The following is a 9,369-nucleotide window of genomic DNA, read 5'->3' as shown; positions in this document are numbered from 1 at the left end:
AATTAACTCCAAAATTGACTGAATTCTCTAGTCAATTGGGATACATATCTAATTGACTGAATTGCATTCGTGATCCCTTCTTCACTCAACTTACGCCTCATAATGTATGTTTGGTCTTAGGTTCAAGCTAAGTCATAAAGTATTAGAGAAACCTGTTAGGATCGGTGCGTTAGCTAGAGGGGGGTGAATAGCATTTTTTGACTTTTCTCCTGTAAAAATATTAGCGGAAGCAAAGAAACAAAGAAGAAAAGATCACAACGCTAACTCGTTCGATTTACTTGGTATCCACCTCTACGAGTTGACTAATTCAAGGATCCACACACACAACCGACGATTCACTATGAGAAAAATCTCCTTCTCGAATCACACTTCGAAGGCGGAGAAACCTTCACAACACGATGTCTTCCTCGTACAAGATCTTTAATGAAGTATGAGAGGAAGAGAAGAGCTTTTTCAATGTCAGAAAATAGTAAAGAAGATGAAAGAATTTTTTTTTCTCTGCGACGTTGACCGCTCTTTTTATAAAATTCAGTACACCAGTCGACTGCTCCTAGGGCCAGTCGACTGATGGGCTTTAACGGGAATTAAATATGTATTTAATTCACCAGTTGTCACCCCAACGGCAGTATATCAGTCGACTGCTCCATGGCCAATCGACTAGTCCCAGTCGACTGTCCACTCGACTGATTTTTCTGTGCTTGTATGTGTGTGCTCCGGATCAATCCCAGTCGACTGCTGGCAGGGCCAATCGACTGCCAGAGCTGAAAACTTCCCCTTTCAGCTTCTCTTCACCCCTTAGCTTGATGCAAGCCTTTAAACGTCTTCCACAAGCCTCGTGCTCTTCCTTGCACTAGCTTGAGATATTTCCCTCGACTTCATCGTGCAAACCTATTGCCTTCTAGTTAGTTGAAGGCTTCAACCAAGGCACTAGCTAGTCTAGCACTACTTAGCTAAACAAATAATTCTTAGATGACGCCCAAAAGTAAAAACTCAAGATTACACATCACTTGAATCTCACATAACTTTTATGTCTCTATTGTTAGAACCGATGGAATCAAAATATCTCCACAATGGCATGATATTGTCCACTTTGGGCCTAAGCCCTCATGGTTTTGTTCTTGGGCTCAACCCAAAAGGTCTCACACCAATGGAGATATCTTTCATCCTTTTAAACCATGATCTTTTCCATATATTTTAGATGTGGGACTATGTTTGCACCCTTGCAACTCCTCAAACAAAGGACCCCCCCTCAAACGGAAATCCTTCATTTGATGTCCACTACCACCTACTAGGAATTTCTGCCATTTCTCCATGGTCCGACCTACTAGGACTTCATGGTCTGGTGTCATGTCCCTCATGGTCCGGTTGCCATGTCCCTCATGGTCCGGAGCCTCCACTTCCTTTATTTTTAAGGTTCCCCACATGGTTAGATCTGGATCATGGCTCATCCGGCGGTTAGTCCGGTGAAAAGCGGCCTTGCTCTGATACCACTTGTTAGAACCGATGAAGGATGTTCGTATCTCCACAATGACATGATATTGTCCACTTTGGGCCTAAGCCCTCATGGCTTTGTTCTTGGGCTCTCCCCAAAAGGCCTCATGCCAATGGAGATATCTTTCATCCTTTTAAACCTATGATCTTTTCCATGTGTTTTAGATGTGGGACTATGTTTGCACCCTTGCAACTCAACAATGCAGTTGTCCACTTAATTTATATTGTAGATAACATAGTGTGTGGTGTTACAGAAGACCTTGTTCCTCGAATGCACTAAACTATAAATCACTACTACAAATAATATTTAGCCCTCGAATTCTGTGACGAATTTTCTAAAAAAAATCATTGCAAACAGTTTTCCCCTGAGTATGTTTAATGCACCAAGCTTCGTTGATATGAGTAGGGACAAATTTCTGGATGAATTATTTCACGAATAACACTGATAAAATAAGTAATTCGTCGTCAATTGGCGACGAACACTTCTGCGATGAATTTTCTGACGAACACTTTCGTCGCCAATAGTTGACGAACTCTTGAATTCGTCGCCAACGACGAATTGTTGTTGCTATGGCGACGAAGTCGTATTCCGCCAATTGGTGATGAACTAGATCTTTCGTCGCCAATTGACGACGAATCAAGGTTCGTCACCAATTGGCGACGAATTATTTCATCGCCAATACAAGAGTTCGTCGCCAATTGGCGATGAATGCAAATTCGTCGCCAGTTGGCGACGAACCTTGATTCGTCGCCAATTGGCGACGAAAATCGATTTCGTCGCCAATTGGCGACAAATTGTGATTTCGTCGCAAATATTCGATAAATAGTAAGTTACGATATAATTGCGACGAACGTTGTTTCGTTGCAAAATTCGTCGCTAATTGGCGACGAAATCGATTTTCATTGCCAATTTCGTTGCAAAATAAAAAAAAATTTCTGGGACAATTTATTTGTTGATTATCCTGTATATACAAACAATATCGATCCAATCGGATCGATTCATAAATACATGTAACCTGTAACAAATAAGCATATCAAATCCAATACAAATAAAGTAATAACATCCATTCATTTCATCCAAATATCCATAACATACACGAATCCATAACATCCAAAATATCCATATCCATAACATCCAAATATCCATAACATCTACAATCCATAAAAATCATAATACAATCCAGCAAATAACTACATTAGACATGTATGTACATGTCTATAAGTCTAACTAAGTCACATCATCATAATACAGGAAAGAAGCTACAAAGTACTGATACAAACAAATCAGAAGATATATGAAGATAAGATAGAAGAGATCATCGTGGTCCGTCGGAAACTCTGCTTGATTCTTCGTCACTATCTTGTCTTCGCCTGCATAGAAAAATAAGATAAAGAGAAAGTATCATTCTTAAAATTAAAACTAAAACCTATAAATTAAATATGTAAAGACTTACCTTTTTTTGGATTTGTTTATAAAACCTACCTATTTAAAAAAAATAAATAGTATTACTAACAATATATAAATTATTAACTTACAGCTCTAATAAAATATCAAATAACTAAAATAATGCTTATAAACAATTCATACACAAAAAAACTCATGAAGGATCACCACCATCGTCGCCGTCGTCATCGTGGTCGTCATCAACGTCGTCGTCGTCACCAAGAATAGATTGCAACTGAAAATGTTGCAAGATCCGAGCTTGTTGTATTTGTAATTTTTTAATTTCATTATCTCTTTGTTTCATTCCTTATCTCTTCGTATCATTTCCTAATCTCTTTGTTCTAATAACCCTTTCAAGTGGGTTACCTCCTCTGTCAAACTATGTATCTGTGATGTGACGGCAGGGAAGGTGATAGAAGAGCTACCAGCAATTCTATGGGTTCTGCTCAAAGAACTCATACCCAAAATTATTCCACCACCTTTGCATCCCCCACTCGCCTCCAACCACAGACTCAATTTATTGCCAACTAAGGGCTCAGAGCTACCAGCTGAAGATCGTTGTGCTAACTCAAGCTCACAATATTTATCATGTATTATCAAAAGAAATATTAATATGTGATAATATTTGAGAAATTAAACACATAAATATATAAGAATATATATTAAAACATTCATACCTTTTGCTCAGTCTCCGCTCCAACTCTTGTCTTTTTTTTGAAACATGCGAGTAAAGGTCATTCACTCTACTAACACACTAAATTAGATTATTTTGAATGGTTCATGCACAGTTCGACCTTAAACACTTAGCCGACAGGAGTAAGTGTTCGGGTTCGGCTCAGTCTGCACACTAGTGGCTCGAGATGGAACCACTTAACCAGTCTGCACAAGTCTGGTTTCTAATACACTGGCTTCTCCAATTACTCTACTTCTCAGTGGTTAGCTGTCTATCACTCACACAGTTCCAAGAAACAAGTTTTTCTGTTCGATCTCAGGGGGAAAAAATAATGGAAATTTGCTGTAAAATATGACCTCGAGCTAGCATTGTAACTAAGAAACATACCTGTAGCAGCTGCAGCAGCAGCAGGAGCACCGGAATCTGCAAAGCAAAACCCAAAACAACATGAACAAGGAGAAGGAGAAAGGGGCAAAAATGGGGGAAAGGAGGAGTTTTGAGTATTGGAGAAGAACAAACAGTTGCAGTTGGAAGCGGAGACGTCGCAGGCGGAGGTGCGGGCCTTGGTGACGTTGACACCGAAGCTTTGAGCTTGGGCTTGGCCTTGGCTGGAGAGGCTGCAGAGGCAGGCAGGGGCCTCCTCGACCACCTTTCTGAGGCCAGAGCAGAACTGGCCGCCGGCTCAGCAACGGTGCTGGCGTTCCGGATGAAGGGGAGGCAGTCGAAGAGGTTGGAGAGCTCGGAGGAGCAGTCGAGGGAGGGCGACGGGGCAGAGAGGGGAGGAGTAGCTTGACTGACGCAAACACCGGCGGTGAAGCAGAGGAGGAGGAGGAGGTGGCGTCTATTTCAGAGGTGGCAGCGTCTGCTTCAGAGGCGGAGGCGGAGGCGGCGGCTTTTGGTCGGCTGGTTCGCGAGAGAGAAAGAGAACGGCGGCGAAGTTTGATCGGGAGGGAAAAGAAAGGGTAAAGGGAGTTAGGTTTAAGTGAAATTTGGCGACGAAAGCTTTTCGTCGCAAATTTCGTCGCCCAATTGGCCACGAAACTCGTCGTTCGTCGCTAATTTGGCGACGATGACTCGGTTCGTCGCCAAATTGGGTCGACTGAAATGGTAAGAGCAGTCGTGTAATATCCTAGAAATTTTAAGATTTGAATTAAACAATAAAAGGGTAAGCTTTAATGGGTTTGGTTAAATGGATTCATAATGGAAAAGAGCTCTGTCAAAACAAACGCGATGAGGAAATCCGTCTTACAGAGACGAAATCAATCGAAACTAGATTGGCTTGAACCAGAGGTCGTTTGGTTAGTAAACCAAACGAACCGAGATTGAACCAAACTGAACCGAGTTGGTTTAGTTCGTACTGGAGGGGGTTTTAATAAAATAAAATGGATGAAAAGACTCGTCTCCCGGAGACGAATCCAACAGAACTGGTTTGAGTCAAATCGGAGTTAAGTTGGTTAAAGAACCAAGCGAACCAAAGATGAACCCGATTTGCTACCGTTTTCAACCGATCTGGTTCACTTGTTATATAACCGGTTCACTTGTTATACAGCCGGTTCAACCCTTTAGACCTAGCTGCACTGTAGCTCCTCTTTAAAGCTACGAATCGCACGATTGGCTTCCTCCCCGTGCGAGACGCGCCTTCCCTCCTCTCTTCTCCTCCTCTTCGCCGCTGCACAAGCCACGCCGCCGCCCCTTTGCTGCCTAAAGAAGACGCCACAACCCCTCCTCTGTTGCCGACGCCGACACCGCCGCAAGGAGCTAGCCGCCGCTCTGCCCGATCGCCCTGCTCAGCGCCATCCCTTGCTGTCTAGCCACCGCCGCCGCCTGCCAAGAGAAGTTTCCACAACTCTTTGCCATTGCCACCTTCTCTGCCGTGATACGGAGCTGCCACCGCCGCCAGTTAGGGAAAGGTACGTTGGTTCATCTGTTGGATACAAGATCTGTGGTGAAATAGGGATGTATGCCTTGTCCGAGTAATAGATGTGTTGAGGATTTCGGGATTTGTACAAGAATTCCAAAGTGGATTGATATGCGGTTCGCAGAATTACTAGAAGCATGTCTTTGGTTGGGATCCATGCAATTAGCCTTGACTGCTAAAATTGGTATTTTCTACGAGGGCATCAATCCTTCTTTGAAATAATTACTACTAGATATATGTGAGCTCATGTGTATTTCATCATAATTGATTTGGGACATTAGGAATGCAACACGAATTAAATTGGATTAAGATTTATTTATGTATTTAGGGTTGGTTTGATTAAACAAATGATATTTGAGGAATTGAGAAAAGTAATTAGTTTAATCATATATGAATCGGCTTAATAGAGTTAATTGCTTTAATTAATTGATTGATTAAGTAGTTAAGTTAGTAATTAGTTAAGTTTAATCAATTTACTATTGAAGGCTAATCTGTTTAAGTGAACACTTAGATAGTTGATTATTTGATACTTAATTAAATTAACATAAGTAAAGTAATTAGGTTGTTATAGATTTAATTATTAGTTAATTGGATTAACTAATTAATAGATGAAATGGGTGAGGTTGAAGTAACTAATATGAATTCAAGTATAAATTGATTAGTTAATTGAACTTTAAGGTGGCTGAATTGTGGTTAAGTCGTGTTTAACCATGGGATTGGATTAAATTGGATGGGTTGGATCAATCTAAATGATTGGGTTAGGATGTAGTTTATTTTAATTTAATACAATAGTATATTCAGTGTTATCATATCTAAAATTTCAGGATTTTGGACTTGTTGATCCTAAGATACATAGAGTCTTGAGATTTTGGGAGCGCCATTGTTGACAACCGTCTAATTCAGGTGGGTGATTTACTGTATCTGGTTAATACAGTCCTTTTCCATTGCAGTGCATGATTCCCTTTTTCAGTAGTTTGTTTGTGATACCTTGACTCTGTCTCTGCTGTTATTTGCTTACTTCTTATATTAATCATGTTTATATCATGCTTGACCCTATATTCGTTGACCTTGGTTATTGTTCTTGAATTTGTTTCTATCCTTGATCCGATATTGCGATTACTACTGGTATAGTTCTCTTCTTATGATAGCCGAGATTATTTGGACCTATAATCATGCTTATTGATTAGCTTAGTAAGTGCTAATGACTATAAAAATGAACATCTCATCATGACGCTGGATAACGATTGTAAATCCCAATGGTGTGGGTATATCGTGTCTATAGTTGGCCTTTAGTAGTATATTGATATAGGTGATATGACCCCTACTTCCATCATACTGATGGCGACTGTATGGCAGTGTACGCAGTCGATGGCTGTATGGCAGTGTACGCAGCCGAGTCGATGATCTGATCCCGACACCGGTTAGGGGTGGTACTCGGAGAGTATTAGAGGACAGATATCGGCCATAGGATATGGGATCACCGGACGCGGAGCACTGATCCCTCGATTTGGATCACCGGACTACTTTGTTGTAGGGCGCGGAGTACTGATCCCCCGATGTCGGCCATACCCAGCCTCAGATGCTTGCACGAGTGCTGTAGCGTGTGGGGCAGTTGCATCATGCATACACACATCATGTGCATGTTATGTATATGTATTGGACCGTACTGATCCTGCATTTGATTGCTTATCTGTTTGATTCTTGATTGTTGCATTTTGTTTGACATGTCATTCATACGACGCATCACATGAGACTATGCTAGTGCTTACTACCTGCAGAGTTATTTATGATATCTTGTTGAACTTTGGTATGTATCTTTGTTATCTTTATTTATCTCTTCATGCACTATTTGGTTCTATATTACCCATTGAGTTTTGTACTCACCTCTTTGGACCCTGGGATTTTTCTGTCTTCCCAAGTACCAGGTAGGAGCTTACAGATGATGTCCGGGATCTGCCAGCTACGCCATCTCACGACGAAGACCATTCCCGTGTGTGTGTGTGTGTGGACGTGGTTGTAGTACATTCTGGGTACTATGGATGTAGTTGATTACTTTCTGCACTAACGGATTTTGGATTTCGTTTTGATGTTTTTCGAAACTAGAGCATGTTGCTTACTCGTGATTTCATAGCTATGCTTGTTATACTTCCGCTTACGCATTCTAGTTTTGGTACATGTGTTGGGTTGATTATATGTGGCCGTGTGGACCTTATAGGTAGAGTTCATTAACTGTTTACTTGTATGTGTATGATTGGACGTGTAGTCCATATTTCAGGCCGTCTGTGGCCGATGTATATTCATGTTTGTATTCAGGGAATTGTCAGCGATACTGGGGAGGTGCTGCCAAAATTTTTCGGACGGCTATCTCTCGGGTCATGACAAGTCGACTGGCACTATGTTATTACACCTGATATGCCTCATCAATCGACTGGATTTAACTCCAGTCGAGTCGTTTCTGGAGATTAGTCGACTGACCTTGAAGACCAGTCGACTGATGGCAAACAGAAGGTATAACGACTCGACTAGAGCTTCACGTCAGTCGACTGAAGGGATGGACTCGACTGGATGTGTTCATCAGTCGACTGTCATCAACTCCGAGCAAACAGAAGGTAAGATGACTCGACTGATCGACCACATCAGTCGACTAATGTCAAAATCAGTCGACTGATGGTAAAGGTCAGTCGACTGGATTTTGAATTCGCGTATATACAAAAGCTTATCGATCCAATCAATTCGATTCATAAATACATATGACCTGTCATCAAACAATCACATCCAATCTAAAATACACCAATACAAATCAATCAATAACATCCATTGATTACATCCAAATATCTATAACATACAAAGATTCATAACAACATCCACAATCCATAACATGCGGCAAAATATATAATCCATCCAACTCATACAATACAGCATGTCTATATATAAGTTCAAACAACAGTCATAACAATTCCGAAAATCCATAAAAGTACTGATATAAGCAAGATCAAGTCTTGTTTTCTTTGCAATCAAGTGACTCATCTTTTTAATCAAGTCACTCATCTGGGTCATCCTGACCCCGCCAGCTGCTCGAGGACAATGGGGGCGGTGAAGCTCGGAATTGACATACTCGCCTCAGGCTCTGTTCCACCTCCCACTCGCTAAGCATCACATCAGCTTGCCGCGATCCCATCGTGCCCTCAGCCATGTTTTGTTGAAGCTGATGGGTGTGTCTACGTGTCTCCGTAATTTCCCACTCCAATCTTTGTACTTTACTGGTAGCTCTGGTCAATTCTTGTTCCAGAAGCCATATTCGTTTGTTTGCCACATTGCGCTCTTGTTCCCATGCCAAGGACTCACCACGAAATTGGGTAGCCCTCTCAGCCCAAGTTCTAGCTTCCTGCTCAGTCTGTTCCTTCTCTTGGGTCAATTGTTCCAATCGTTGGAGCAGAGCAGCATGATCCATAACTTGAGAATATTCAATAACAGAGGAACAAAGATATAAGGGATGTTTGAAAAAATATAGCTAATCAGGCCCACCACCGGCCAGCGTGGCCCAGCGCCGCGATGCAGCGCCGCCCAGCATCACGATGCAGCGCCGCCCAGCACCAGCCAGCCCCCAGCAACCACGTGGCCAGCGGCCAGGAGGCGCGTGGCCACCAGCGGCATGGCCACCGGCCGTGTGGGCGCCAGCGGCCGCGCGCAACAACCGCGCAGCCGCACCTAGCGCCGCCCAGCGCGGGCTGCGGCCGAGCGCCGACCACCGACAGGCAGGGACCGGCCAGCAGCAGCCAGTAGCGATAGCCCCTGCAGCTGTCCGGCGGCCAAAAGCAAACAACGCTTAGGAAAAAAAATAAG

General features: G+C 42.5%; 1 long non-coding RNA gene and 1 pseudogene across 2 annotated transcripts; one reads left to right on the top strand and one right to left on the bottom strand.

Moving 5' to 3' along the window:
• Positions 1 to 3,089: 3,089 nt before the first annotated feature.
• Positions 3,090 to 4,451, bottom strand: LOC141842808 (uncharacterized; annotated as a pseudogene).
• A 792-nt stretch (positions 4,452 to 5,243) lies between these two features.
• Positions 5,244 to 7,717, top strand: LOC141842719 (uncharacterized). Of its 2 annotated transcripts, none has more exons than XR_012602973.1 (3): positions 5,244 to 5,518; positions 6,351 to 6,429; positions 7,452 to 7,717. It is a non-coding gene; the product is annotated as an uncharacterized LOC141842719 (long non-coding RNA). The 2 variants fall into 2 exon arrangements; XR_012602972.1 differs by having other exon boundaries at positions 7,446 to 7,717.
• The last annotated feature ends 1,652 nt before the right edge of the window (positions 7,718 to 9,369 follow it).

Source organism: Curcuma longa, chromosome 12 (assembly GCF_044706935.1).
Source record: "Curcuma longa cultivar G26 ecotype Majalengka, Jawa Barat chromosome 12, ITB_CL_G26_1.1, whole genome shotgun sequence".
NCBI classification, from domain to species: Eukaryota; Viridiplantae; Streptophyta; class Magnoliopsida; order Zingiberales; family Zingiberaceae; genus Curcuma; species Curcuma longa.
Note: the sequence above shows the minus strand (reverse complement) of the source record. Positions and strands in the feature narration are given on the sequence as shown.